This window comes from Stegastes partitus, unplaced genomic scaffold, assembly GCF_000690725.1.
Source record: "Stegastes partitus isolate 25-593 unplaced genomic scaffold, Stegastes_partitus-1.0.2 Scaffold1054, whole genome shotgun sequence".
Classification (NCBI taxonomy): domain Eukaryota; kingdom Metazoa; phylum Chordata; class Actinopteri; family Pomacentridae; genus Stegastes; species Stegastes partitus.
In genome coordinates, this window is record NW_007578785.1 from 251,867 (window position 1) to 265,587 (window position 13,721).

At 40.1% G+C, this 13,721-nt stretch overlaps 1 protein-coding gene across 1 annotated transcript in view; it reads right to left on the minus strand.

Moving 5' to 3' along the window:
* Nucleotides 1-12,404, minus strand: part of caskin1 (CASK interacting protein 1) — a 75,680-nt gene extending 63,276 nt beyond the window's left edge. Inside the window, exon 1 of the mRNA XM_008295515.1 lies at nt 12,356-12,404. The gene's annotated coding sequence lies outside the window, so the exon portion shown is untranslated. The remainder of the gene's footprint in view (nt 1-12,355) is intronic.
* Between the last annotated feature and the right edge of the window lie 1,317 nt (nt 12,405-13,721).

Consider the following 13,721-nt stretch of genomic DNA (forward strand, 5'->3'; position numbering starts at 1 on the left):
TTTAGCTTTTATTTAACAATAAAAACATAATTAACAAGAACAAGGAAACAGATGGAAAGTAGCTGCTGCTGTTCGTCTTTCAGCACCACGGAGGTGTGGAGGGCGAGTGGAGAGACAAACAGGGAGGAATAACACTACTACGGTTTGTTAATAGAAAATGTGTTTCATAAAAATATATTACTTTCTGTTTTACAAGGGCGAGAAGACAAATCAAGTCGGTTATGAATGTCGTATCGACTCTTTCTGACCAGGAAAACGAAAAAAGCCTTTGAATCAGCCTCGTGCATGAATCATTGGTCAATAATAGCATTTTACACACGATGATGAAGATACAGGAAAAAATAGAAACATGCGGCAAAGACAGCATATTGTTTGGCGTACACCATAGTTTCAGGGAGCTGGTGTCTTATTAAGGGGAGCTGCCTGGTTTGCTCGTAATTCACACCCTGAAAACAACACGTTCGACGGGGGGGAGGGTTTCCGTCGGACCGCTTCTTAGCCGCCGGCGGTCGCTTTCTGAAATCTCGTTATCAGGCAACCAGCAGAGACTCCGGGAAGCCAGAAAAAATTATCATTTTCACACTTCTGCTTATTATACGTGTAAAAAAAAAAACTAGGTAGCTTAGCTAACCAGCTGCTGGTAGGAAAAAATAAAATCCTGTAAAAATCACAGGACAGTAGTGGCAGCTGTGGTCACACGTGTTCTGCAGTATTTTTACTTAAACAGTTTAATACTCCATAACTGATTACAGCATAATAATAATAAATAATAGTTATATAGCACTTTTCAAGACACTTAAAGATGCTTTACAAAGAAGTTAAGAACACAACAAGACAAACAAACAAACACACAGTTTACTGTTTAAAACCGTCACTAGACTTTCCATTAATAAACTGTATTTATATTGTGTTGCAGCTGTAATTAGCATGAACTTTAACTGCAGGTAACTGTACATTAAAACCTTATTTTTCTTTTAAATGTAGAAACACTACAAACATAAACCATAAACAGCCATCTTTAACTTTTATGATCCAGAGATCCATTGAGATCGACGCACTTTTTTTTCAACATTAAAAAATACATAAACCACATAAAACAACAATAAAAAAAAAAAAGACAAGTCACATTTTTATAGATTGGTAAAATTATTTCAAAGGCTGCAATTAGTTAAAAAAACAAAACAATTATTTTAAAAAATGCAGTCTATTAAATATATATTTCTTGAAACCAAGGAATATTTATTTGTCTGTTAAATTATTTTCATGTAAAAATAAATTTAAAAATGACCTTCTCAGGGCATCAGTGTAAAGTCAGCAATGATATTTGTATCATAAATATATAATGAAACTTTTAATATATCTTATTTATTCTGTCACTGTTGCTTTTATTCTGTTTATATTTCTGCTCCTTATACTTTCTGACAACACACTGTTTATTTTTATATTTAGCTCTTTTTCCATTGCACTAGTTTTCCTTACACATATATTAATACTTGTATATTTACAGTATTTATTAACAAGTCACTGCCTCACTAGCTCTGGTTCTGTGTCCTCCAGGAGCCAAACAACAACATGTCGTTGCCAGATTGTGTTTTTGTGCAACGACAATAAAGAAAGTCTACATCTGTAGCTCTTTGTCTGACTGTGTTAAACGCTATAAGATGACACGTGTTGTGAATTGGCGCTGCATAAATAAAATAGAATTTAAATTGAACACTCATAGCTGCCAGTCCAAACAGTGCTCTGTTGAGTTTCTCCAACGACAGCCTGCTGGTATTGATCAATCTGGTGTTTGGCTCTAAAAAAAGATTTTACAGAAAATCAGTGCACTGGTGTCAGAACGTGTTTTTACAGCCGTTTAAATCTCTCGTAACTATTCCTTTAAAACACTGGGTAGCTACAAACGAGCCAGAGTAAAGCTCATGGAGCCGCCGCTGCATCTCATACGCCGCCCGCCGCACATCCGTTTCACAAACCAAACTCTCTTTTCTATCTCGGTTTTCCAGCTCCTCTCACCAGCTGCCTCTGTTTATTTATCTCCGTCTCTCTTATGATCCTCTCAAAGTCTTGCGCGTCACTTCTCCTTCCCGTCCCTCTGTCCCTGGATTTGTATATTTATATGTACAACTCGCTCCATCAGCCCTTCCCCCCATGTTTAGCGCACACACACACACACACACACTCTCTGTCACCTGTCACACACACACACATACAGTATACACGCCTCCGTACACAGACACACAGGCTTTGACCTATTTTCGGTAATGAGAGATTTCTTATGCCTTCAAGGCTTTCCAAAAAGCACACCGCTCCAACAATCACATCCTGGACAGAGAGGACGACGGGGGAGAAGAAGAAGAAGAAAGGACCAGTCTGTCTCATCACTCTTCTCTCCCATCTGCTGCTGTGCACTTCACACGCTTCCATGACAAACCTCATGTAAAGCGTCCATGTGAGCGGCTGCATCACGCTGTCTGCTGTCTCTGTTGTTTGCTAATCATGTGTCCGTCCTCCACTTTTCTGGCAACCACAAAACAAACATCTGATTCCAGGTTGTCAAAGAGCCGGTTTTGTAAGTAGAGAATTTCTGACAACAATTACTGATCATTTATTTTTGAAAATCACCTGAAATCACACGGTTCCTGTGTAATACTGATAATAATACAACATATCATAGTTTCATTTTTGTGGCACTTTCCTGAAACAGGTTCAAGATGCTGCACAAAGCAGACTTTAAAATACAGGAGATAAAGGCAGGCAGGCAAAACAAAAAATATATAAAATGAAATGTAAAAATAATGTTTAAAAAAGAACAAAAACATTCAGACCAACTAGTAAAATATATATATAAAAAAAACAAAGTAAAAAAAAACAAGAAATATATAAAATGAAATATGAAAATAATTTTTAAAATGCAAAGAATGTTTAAAAAAATTGTGAAAACCAATTATTAAAATATGTAAACAAAAAACAAAGTAAAATATAAAACAATAAATATAGAAAATCAATGTAAAGACAATTTTTAAAAATGTGAAGTTAATAAAAAAAACATGCAGATCAACTAGTAAAATATATATTTTTTAAAAAACAAAGTAAAATATAAAATAAATATTAAAAATGAATATAAAAATAATTTTTAAAATGCGAAGAATTAAAAAATATAGAGACCAAGTAGTGAAATATATTTTTTAAAAAACAACGTAAAATATAAAAGAATAATTATAAAAAATGAAGCATAAAAGTTATTATAAAAAATGTGAAGAATAAAAAAAATACATGCAGACCAACTAGTGAAATATGTTTTAAAAGACTAAGTCGAATATAAAAACAGCAAGATACTTCAGCCACATTAAAACTAGTTAAGGAAGGCCTTATGATACAGGAAAGTTTTCAGTCATATTTTAAAAGAGGACGAAACATTCTGAGGTCGCCTTGGAGGGATTTCCAGAGTTTGCAGCAAAGGAGCCTCCAGTCAGGAGGCGACATTCAGGAACCGTGTGAAGGTTTCAGCCCACAAGGAGTTTTAAAAAAAATCACAAATTTAAGTGGCATCTGGTTGTGCGACGCCTTAAAGACGCCCTCTGGTAAAAATCTAGTTTTATATCTTGTTAACATGCTCATAAAGTGTTTAATATAAGCTGGAAGACACATCAGCAGCATAATGAGCAGTCACCACCTGGACAGCCTCAGAGACAGACTCCAGAGTTTGAACGAACCGACACTTCCTGTGTCATTGCTCCATTTCGACATGTCTGGTTGGATTAGGCTAATATTAGAGCGTCACTGGTGAGCTGTGGTGCTCGAGCTGCAGCAGCGGAGCGGCGGAACGAGAAAGATGCCTGAGCTTCATAGATCAAAGCAGTCATTATTATTTCTAGAGCTAGAATGAGGGACTGCAATCATTTCTGTTCTAGAATTATGGGGGATGTTTCCGGCTTCCTCCCACAAGGTCCAAAAACATGTTGAGGTTAATTGATGATTCTACATTGTCCGTAGGTGTGAATGTGAGTGTGCTCGGTTGTCGGTCAGGGTGTATAGATAATGGATGGATGGATGGATGGATGCTTCGTTTACTTTCCACTGCGAAGAACCAGCGTCCCACCAGTGGGTCACTCATTAACAACAGCATCCACAAAACTCCTGAGCTAAAGCTTCCAAAGGTGTCAAATACACGAAGCTTAATGTAGGTTTGAGTTGTGCAAATGATGCACGCAACATCTACATTTGAGGATGTGTTTGTTAAATAAAACACACACATCTGAATCTAAAAAGACTTTGTGCAAAAGTGCAAAAACACGACGCAACTATCAAACGAGAAAAAAAAGGGACGGCTCGTGTTCAAGGATTTCTTTCAGCTCACCATGAAGATTTAAAGAAGCTTCACAAAAAGCTGATATTAATATTGTAAAGAGAGGCGGCGTGCTAAACTCCAAATGTTCAAAAATGCATCGGCTGCAGACGTGAGAAAGACAGACAATTAGAAGTCGTCTTGTTTGTGCCGCAATAAACGAGACGACTGTTTATTAATGAGCGCTGGTGTTTTATCTGTCTTTTATTCAGCAGGATGACGCCATGAGACAGAGAAGAATATGACTTTAACAACCTTAAAGCTGCTTAAAGAGGGAAAGTGAGAGTTTAGTTTGGTATTACACGACTTTCTGGTCTTCTTGGAGTCCACTGGGAGGAATTTCTCTTATGCACAGTGGTATGTGAATGTATTTCGAGCACGAGCGCTGCTGTTATGTTAAGGTTTGACATCTGTAGAGGAACCTGAGTGGACTCCCAGGAAGCAGACCTTAGCAAATCCTCACATACTCATGGAAGCTCAAAGGAAAACACTGGCCACTAGTTCTTAACATCAGCATGTCCGTTATTCAAATGTCTGATCTCATGGTGTTGGAATGTTGCTTTCCAACACACTTCAAAAATTGCATATTTATCATCTTCATCTGACAGTTTTAAATAGTCTTTAGGTGTAGGGACCACCAGTCGATCTATTTAGAGCACTATGTGCTAATAATGATGTATCTGAGCACCTTTAGTCTCATCTAGTGCCATCGTCTGATCGGTCCTAAATACATTCTGCGGCGCCGAGAACGAGCCACACAGCCTGAGCACACAGAACCACCTTCAGCCGGAACGAGGAGTCGTGCAACAGACGGCTCAGAGCTCTGATCTCGACGTCGCGGAGGAAATCTGGGATTACGTGCGGAGACAGAAGACACCGAGGCAGCCTGTTTATATAAAGTTAGTTAATGAATAAAAACGACTCGCGGAATTCATTTGAAAGATTCTTTACCTTTAAAATCGAAAACTCAAAGTACCATAAAGTATTTCCTGTATGTCAATATAAGTGTACAGACGTGACTCGATAATCCGACACTAAATGTAAAACCTTCTTTTATGTCGGATTGTCAAGACGGAGGTCGAGATACAAGGAGGGCTTGATGCTGAAAGGCTCATTTGTTGTTAATATTTATTGTATATAGTTTTTTATAATAGCGAGTGTATTGTTAGAGCACTACACATCACTGGATTTCACGCCTTTTTGACCGGTGCAATTGTGCACGTTCCAGCCAATTCCACCCCATGGCAGTGGTCCGAAGAGGTGGAAGTGTCCAGAACACACAGGCAGTACTTGGCTGCTGATGCTAGCTTAGTTAGCGCTCACACTTCTGTTTCCACCATCGGTGGCGGCGGGGGAGTGGCAGATACGCTCCACCGTTACCATCCATGTTCACTTCTGTAAACACTGAGCACGCTCACTGTGTGTGACGTCATCGTGTCCTCTTCTGCGCATGCGGGACACTTTTGGGTCGTATGAAGTTCACACAGCAGATCACATACAAGTCGCATTTAATTGGAAATGTGAACGAACGAAAAAAATTGGATTTCACAAAAAAATCAGAATGTAGCATTAAGTCCTGCAGTGTGAACGTAGCCAATCTGTGGGATTGTTCAGTCAGATAATACGCCGTCATCCTGATTGGTGACATTAAATGTCATGTTGGAGTCAGAATCCAAGGCTGTCGGTATGTTAAGGCTGTTTCTAATGGTTTCTGTTGGTTTTTCCTAAAAACCTGTCAGATAGCAAGGTTTTCGGATTGTTAAGGGTCGGATTATCGAGTCACGACTGTATTTTCACTAAAGGCTGTTTTCTTCTGGTATTTCTGAATCCCTCCCATCATCCGCCCAGGTGCGTATAAAGCTGCAGCGGCGCTCTCCTGTAATGTACTCTAGAGTCTCAGCGGGGATCTCCTCGTCAGGTTTTATAAGCACCTCGATATGCTCTAAGTGCTTTGTTGTTGTCACAACTCGGCTCTCTTGTGGAATAAACCGTCCTAACGTGAGCGTGCGACAAACCTTCCCTCCCCGCTCGTTCCTCTGCTGCCTCCATCGCCGCTCTCCCTGTTTTCCAATTATCCTAATAACACAAAACTACTGACCAGCGTTCCTGCTGTTTTTAATCACGGTGCAACACCAGCCGATTGACACCACTTATTTTGTGTACACACACACACACAGCAGACCAGAAATCTCTGACAATGAAAGCTGCCAATTAGGAGCTTTTTTTTTTTTTTTAGTTTTGTGTTTTTTTTTGCAGAGTGAGTTCATTATGAGTCTCCCAGCGACTGCCAAGAAGTGTAAATGAAGCTAAAATGAATATGCCGGTGCAGACTCATTAACTACATACGCTCATTATACACTAACATTTAACTTGAGCCATGCATTTGTATCAAAAACAATATTCATGACTTATTTGCGCAGCGGATAAACACATCAGCCGACACTGAGTAACACTGTGGGAGGAATTAGGGAGCAAAGAGGCAATAACAGTAAACACGCTAATTAGATTACACTGTTCAGTTTCACTTAGAGTGGAAGCGCTCCTCTACAAGGATTACTTTTAATCTTTATCTTTACAGATACAACTTTATTCGGCACAGTTTGAAGGCTCGGTTTAAATTATTCTCCGGAGGGCTGAGGCTGGAGTGACTCACACTGCGAGGAATTTGCATTTCTATCTGGGGTTGTTTCCTGCTGCACTGCGCAGACAATCATGTATCATGGATGAACCGATGCTGCGGGTGCCGGATTGACGGGGAAAGTGACGGCCACCGCCAGGATCTGGAGCCGCTCTTTGGCACAGATTCTCCTCCGCTGCAGGAAATTAACAATAAACCATCTGAATGTCTGGTAGCAGGCAAAAGTTTGGAGAAACCCACTCAGTCAAGGGTTTTTCTTTACGTTTTTGACAATATAGAACCAAACTGGAGATGTCAAAACTATTAAAGAACAAATATGGAATTTTGTTGGTTTACAAAAAAGCATTAGATTCCTCAAAGTAGCCACCTTTTGCCTCAAAAACAATCCAGCTTCATGAGATCGTCGCATGCCGTGGTCGTTAGTTAAGAGGTCAACTTCACCAAAAGCTAATCTGTCCTTCGGAATATGTTCAAGACCATCAGGGGTCTAGTCCATAAAACAGGTTTAACAAACTCTAAACCTGAACTTCTTTTGGTCAGGACCCGCGGATACAAGCGGCCAAAATGAGCTTCCTCCGCAGGGTGGCTGGGCTCAGCCTTAGAGACAGGGTGAGGAGCTCGGACATCCAGAGGGAGCTCGGAGTCGAGCCGCTCTTCCTTCATGGCGAAAGGAGCCAGTTGAGGTGGTATGGACATCTGATTCGGATGCCTCCGGAGAGACTTCCTCTGGAGGTCTTCCGAACACGTCCACCTGGAAGGAGACCCCGGGGCAGACCCAGAACCCGTTGGAGGAATTATATCTCTCAGCTGGCCTGAGAACGCCTCAGAAAGCCCCCAGGAAGAGCTGGAAAGCGTCGCCGGGGGGAGGGAAGTCTGGAATGACCTGCTCCACCTGCTGCCCACGCGACCCGACCCCGGATAAGAAAATGGATGGATGGATGGAACCTGAACTTCGAGTTGACCAACCCTTAGATGGGAAACTCAGAGTTTTAACTTCCAGAACAGCTGATCACAGTTAGTTCAATCGGTTTGAAATCCCTCTCTGGTCATCGATTAAACACCTAAAAATTCACCTCATCACAATTAGAAGCCTTTTTTTTTAATCATGAAAATAATCCGTTATATATGTCTGAGCAGGGAGCTGATTCTGATGCTTAGGTCCAACCCAGTAAATTGACAGAAGAATCAGAGAATCAGGTCTTCATGTTGACCTCCGCGATCATGTAAACCCAACGGAGATGGTCTGGGATGAGTTGAAGCACAGAACGAAGTACATGGGGGAACTCCATCAATACCGCTGGAGAAGCTCCAGCAGACAAATTCATGAAGCGGATTGAAGAATGAAGATTGTATTAAAGGAATTACCAATAAAGCATTTAATTTCATATTGACTTTGTCTTTTTATAAACGCACTGCAAACCTCGGTCTTTCAGTGTGCCTGGGAATGTCGGCTAATGAATTTCTCTAAAAAGCACTATACAGGGCAGTGTGCTGTGTACATTAATTAAAATGAGTGAAGCGCAGCCACACAAAGCATTTATTACAGCATCAATCATAAATGAGCCGCATTATGCTTGTAAATTGCGAACGATGGCAGCAAAGCAGCTTTAAATTGTACTTGAAATGTGGCTGCCGAAGAAGAGAGACGCTCATCTTGAAGGATACAAAGACGTAAAAGCCATGTTTCTACCAGAGGAACCAAGAACTAGGTTTAGTATATGAACAGCCTATTTGAGTTAAATGGTTGTTTTCAATAAATTGCCTGCTCACAACTTTTGGTCTCTTGTTCCTGTTTCTTCTTTTTGCATTTTGAAGCTCTACTTAGAACCTTCCTAAGGTCCAACAGTGCAAAATGCAAATTCATGCAATTTTTTTTAACTGGTCTTAAGATTTTGATCAGGAGTGTATTTAGTAAAGCTGCCATACAACACCTTCTGTCCTTTCCCCAAACCTTCATATGCAAAAAGAAAGTAAGAAGAGGGCTCTGGGAAAGATCGCTCCCTATCTTCTTCTCAAGTACGGTTCCTAAATGTGGCTCTTCCGTTTCTATAGTTTCTGTCACTGTTTGTCGACTGAAAAGCAGCACAAAATCTCCTTGGTGTCCAGTTTGGTTGCTGTGGTGATTGCAAAGTCATCCATTCATCGGATCATGCATTGAGTTATCTGGAAAGAGCCAATGTAGCCTTTATGGTACAGTCCTGCAAAAGGTTTCCCTTTGAGAAGCATGAGTGGCGTATAAAGCATACTTTATTGGTCATTACACGCTGTTCAGGTTCTGGGTAGCTTCTTGAGAAAGACTTTGAGACTTTTAAGCACCTTTTAAAAAGATATTCTCTGGATATCTGAAGTCAGGGATGTTTTCAATAAATAAATTAGACAAACAGATGATTGTGAATGTAATGCGGTTGTTATACATTTGCTTGCGAAAGTATTCAGATCACTTTTTGCAACTTTTATTGTGTTTCGATGAATTACTGAGTGCAGTTTGTTGGGCAAGAATGGCAATGTCATCAGTTTTTATGACAATAATGTGTGCAGCAAAGAGTGAAGGGGACTGAGTACTTTCACAAGCAATGGTTCAGTCACTTCAGAAAGTATTAAGAAACCTTTACTTTTATAGCACTGTAAATTGTATTTTATATGAATAAAACTGCCATTTTCCTCCATCAGTCTCCACTCAACAACCCATAATAACCCCTAAAGTGAAAAGTTATGTAGAAATGCATGCAAATTTCTTAAAAATCTAATCCTGTCAGGACAAAAACGCTCTATAGATCTCTGCAATGAAACCGTGGTGAGGCGTAGATCTTGTTGAGGGAATAAAACTATTCAAATCTCTGAGTGTTCCCCGGAGCACAGAGGTCTTAATAACTGTGAAATAGGAGAAGTTTGAAACCACTAGTTGGCCGTCCAGACTAACTGAGCAGGAAGTTCCTTGGCCAGTGAGCAGACAAAGAACCCAACAGTGACAAAGCTACAGAAGTCCTCTGCAGAGATGGAACACCTGGATGACCATCTCATCAGCACTCCATTAGTCAGGCCTTTTAGGTGGAGCAGCTCAACGGAAGCCAGTCTGAGTAAATAGGAACATGAAAGCTAACTTTGCATTTTCAAGACTCTTGACTACATGAAGAAGTTGAACTCCAAGCACTATGTCACCTGGCGTTGCTCATCTTCTGGTAAATATACCATCCCTATGATGAAGCATGGGAGTGGCACCATCATACTATGGCTTCTCAGAGGAAAAGACAAGGAGACAACATGATGCCTTGTCAATTTAATATGCAATCAGTACCACAGTAAAGTATGCAAAAAGTTGGTCAGAAAACTCTCTGAAGTAACTGTATTTATTGATGCCACAAGATCAAAGATTAAACATCTAATACCAGTATATAATATTACAATTAAATTACAACATGTTAAAAACTGCACTACTGTCTGTGTTGAATTGAAACGGGAAGATGCTATGTAGGGAAGCCAGACGACCAGCTGGAGGTCTGAAGAGAGCTCTGCTGGAAGAACATAATGGGCTGTTTTGTGGCAATAAAATTGAAATATATTCAACAGGGTCACCAAGGACAGGATGAATGCTGATGGCAACAGCTGACTAATTTCATATTTTTGGCCTTTATTCTGGGACAATGACGTCTGCTGCACACTTGCTCGCTTGCTGCTGAAATATTTATTTAATTACAACATTTCTGACCGTCCGACCTTCACTCGTATTTTCTTAGCTTGCCATTCGATTTTTTTTTTCTTTCTGGGAAGGTATTTCTAAAGGAATAATGAACCTTTTTGGAACAATTTGTCCTTTTGTCACATCATACCCGAGCTAAATCGGCAAGGCAAAGTCGCGGATGCCTCCGACAAAGGAGGAAAAAATTCAAATGGAGAATTTGACCTTTACTCGAGCATCAATCTCTGGGTTTAAAGCCAATACAGCAGAGCCAAGAGCTGTAATTCCTTGAACGTCCACTTGAGGGTGACTCCAAAAGTGAGTCAATACCCATAGACGCCCATGTTAAAATGGGCAACTTTTCAGCAGAAATAACCATGTTTACAGCCTCATACAAAGAGAGGTTTTGGTCTTTGGAGCTAATTTTTTTATTTATGTCGACTGTGAGGTGGATGAATCTTTATATGACTCACCTGTTTACATTTTATTAAGGCTACAATTAGGGGCGTGGCTGCATTGGGTAGCCATTATCGGACAGGCCTACTTCAATCACACTTGATCATTTTTGGATTAGCTTTGAGTTGGAAGGTCACCACACTGAGTCTGCAAAACCTATGGGTGACATCAGAGAGGGTCCATCCATCTTTAGATACCGTCAATACCTTTACCTTAATGAAGCTCTTTCCATCGAGTGCATGCCAATCCCAGGTTCACCCTCGTGTTATCTCAGCTTCCATCACTCTCCCATCTTGCTTTCTTTGCCTCCTTTACCAACTCGGCTTTTCAAATCAAACCTTCATTTTCCCGTGAGATTTTGGACGGAGTGTCTTGGCTAATGGGCGGCCAATGTAAAGATGGTGTAAATACTCTATAGTCAGTAAATTAAGCAATCAACATTCACTTCATAATGATAATTAAAGCAAAAAACTTGTATTTTGCCACTTTATTTGCAACATGATCAATATATAAAACAGCAGATACTATGGTTTAAGGTAACATCAGACATATTTTGACATATTAGATCTTACAACAATATATGTATAGTCGTCTTTTTCTTCTGTCAGTTCTAGTTGCCAGCGCTCTGAATTCTCCCCGTGGGTCGATTGCATATAACTAATTATCCAATTTCACACTGTGAACCTGCTTTGTTTCTACCCAGCCTTTAGTCAAAAAGTAAAAAAAAAAAAAAACAATAAAATGCAGCCAGTCTCTCTGAATGTTCTCTGTTACATAATGAAACCAGATTGCATGGATGCGGGCCACAGTTCGCCATTTGATGCTTTGTTTATTGTTGTTCTGTGTGTTTTAAGCAGCGACTCACGAAACAGGAGCTCGCAGAAGGCACGTAACCACATGCTGAGCACACGCGAGGCTTTTTAGCCGTAAAAGAGGTCAGGAGACGTACATGCAACACCTATAATATCATGAAACCACGCCATTAATGCTCTCATACGAACATTCTGGTTTGTGCTTCTGCTGAGTGGTATGTAGGGTAATCCTCCAGCTTTTAATACTATAGAGACACAAGTGATAATACAGCTTTTATATGAATGGGAGCAAAGACAGGGAGGGGGGAGAGAACGCTGGGATGGATGCTGAAAGGGGAGGCGAGCGATCGTGGCAGTGGGGATGGAGAAAGTGAGGCTGGGAAACAACAGCAAATGATAGTGGAGGAAAAATGAGGAAAACTCACCCATCTGTGTCCTGGAAGTTGACATTCACTTTCTTTGCAGAACCGAGGAGCTCTGAAACACAAATGAAAGGAAACGCCGGTTGAGTGTTTGCAGCCAGTAAAATGACAGTAAAAGCCAGCTGATGCCTTTTGACGTTTACTAAATGATTCCACTATGGGGGACAAGTGCTCCTTTTTTTTTCCATCTTCAGAGCAAAAAAAATCCCCAAAAATTCACTTTTTCCTCATTCATCTTTACTAAATGGAAGCAAATATGTCATTCGTTATGAGTCACATTGTCGTCACATCTCAAACGAGTTCAGTGAAAGTATGTATTTGTCATTCTGAGCATTATTCAGAGCACGATTGCTGCTGCTGTGTGTGGTTGTGCAAGAAGTGAGGTGCTATAAAACAAACCCAGCGTTAAAGATCTACAAATAGATATGACATTAAAAACATATGAAATGTGTGAACAGTAGCAAAAATGTGCAAATTTGCAGTTTACTTTCCCACAAATCTCCCCAAATAGTTACTCAAGGCAGAAAAAAATGGCAGACAATTTGTCCAGCTCATCACAAGAAAAGCACAGATAGCATTTATGGTACAGCCAAATAATTACTGTTTTTAATTAAACAGAAAGAAGATGAATCCTACAGTAGAATATCAGAATCCCTTTCAAACTTGCAGGCGTTATATGTGTCTGTAAATTCAGATTTACTTAGATTTTATTGTTATCCTTTAGAGAAAATGCCCTGTTCTTTCATTTTCTGCACATAAATACTTTAACCCTGGGTGACAATGCTGAAGCTATTTTCAGTAAACTTGGTTTAATTTTCTTTCCCCAAACCACTTTGTTGAGTGTTATTTGATTATGCACGTAAACTTTTATTGCTGTTGTTTTGTGGTGAGTTTAACTTAAAGAGCCCATATTATCCCCACTTATAAGATCTGAATTTTATTTGGGGGGTAAATTCTTATACTGTACATTGCTGCAGCTCCATTTCTCATACTCTGTCTGAAGCACTTTGTTTTACTTCCCGTCTCTCTAATAAATTCCTCTCAACAAACCCAGTCCGTTCTGGCCAAAGCAACAATGGCTACGCACCAAATCAGTGAGTTTAGGCAAAGCAGCTCTAGTGATGAGATGATGGCGCTCATTCATTGTTTTAGGGCCAAACTGTCCACGATGCAGGTGTTTGTTCCACTGTGATGTCAATAAGTAACGAGAGGAAAACCTGGACTTTGTAGGTGTGCAAATCTTATACATGCAAATAAAAGCTATAGGACACTAGAAGAAAGGGAAAACCTTAGAAATCATAATACAGGTTCCTTAACAAAAGTGCAGAGCCATGTTAGCACCTCTGTGAGAAGATACAGATAATGCTAA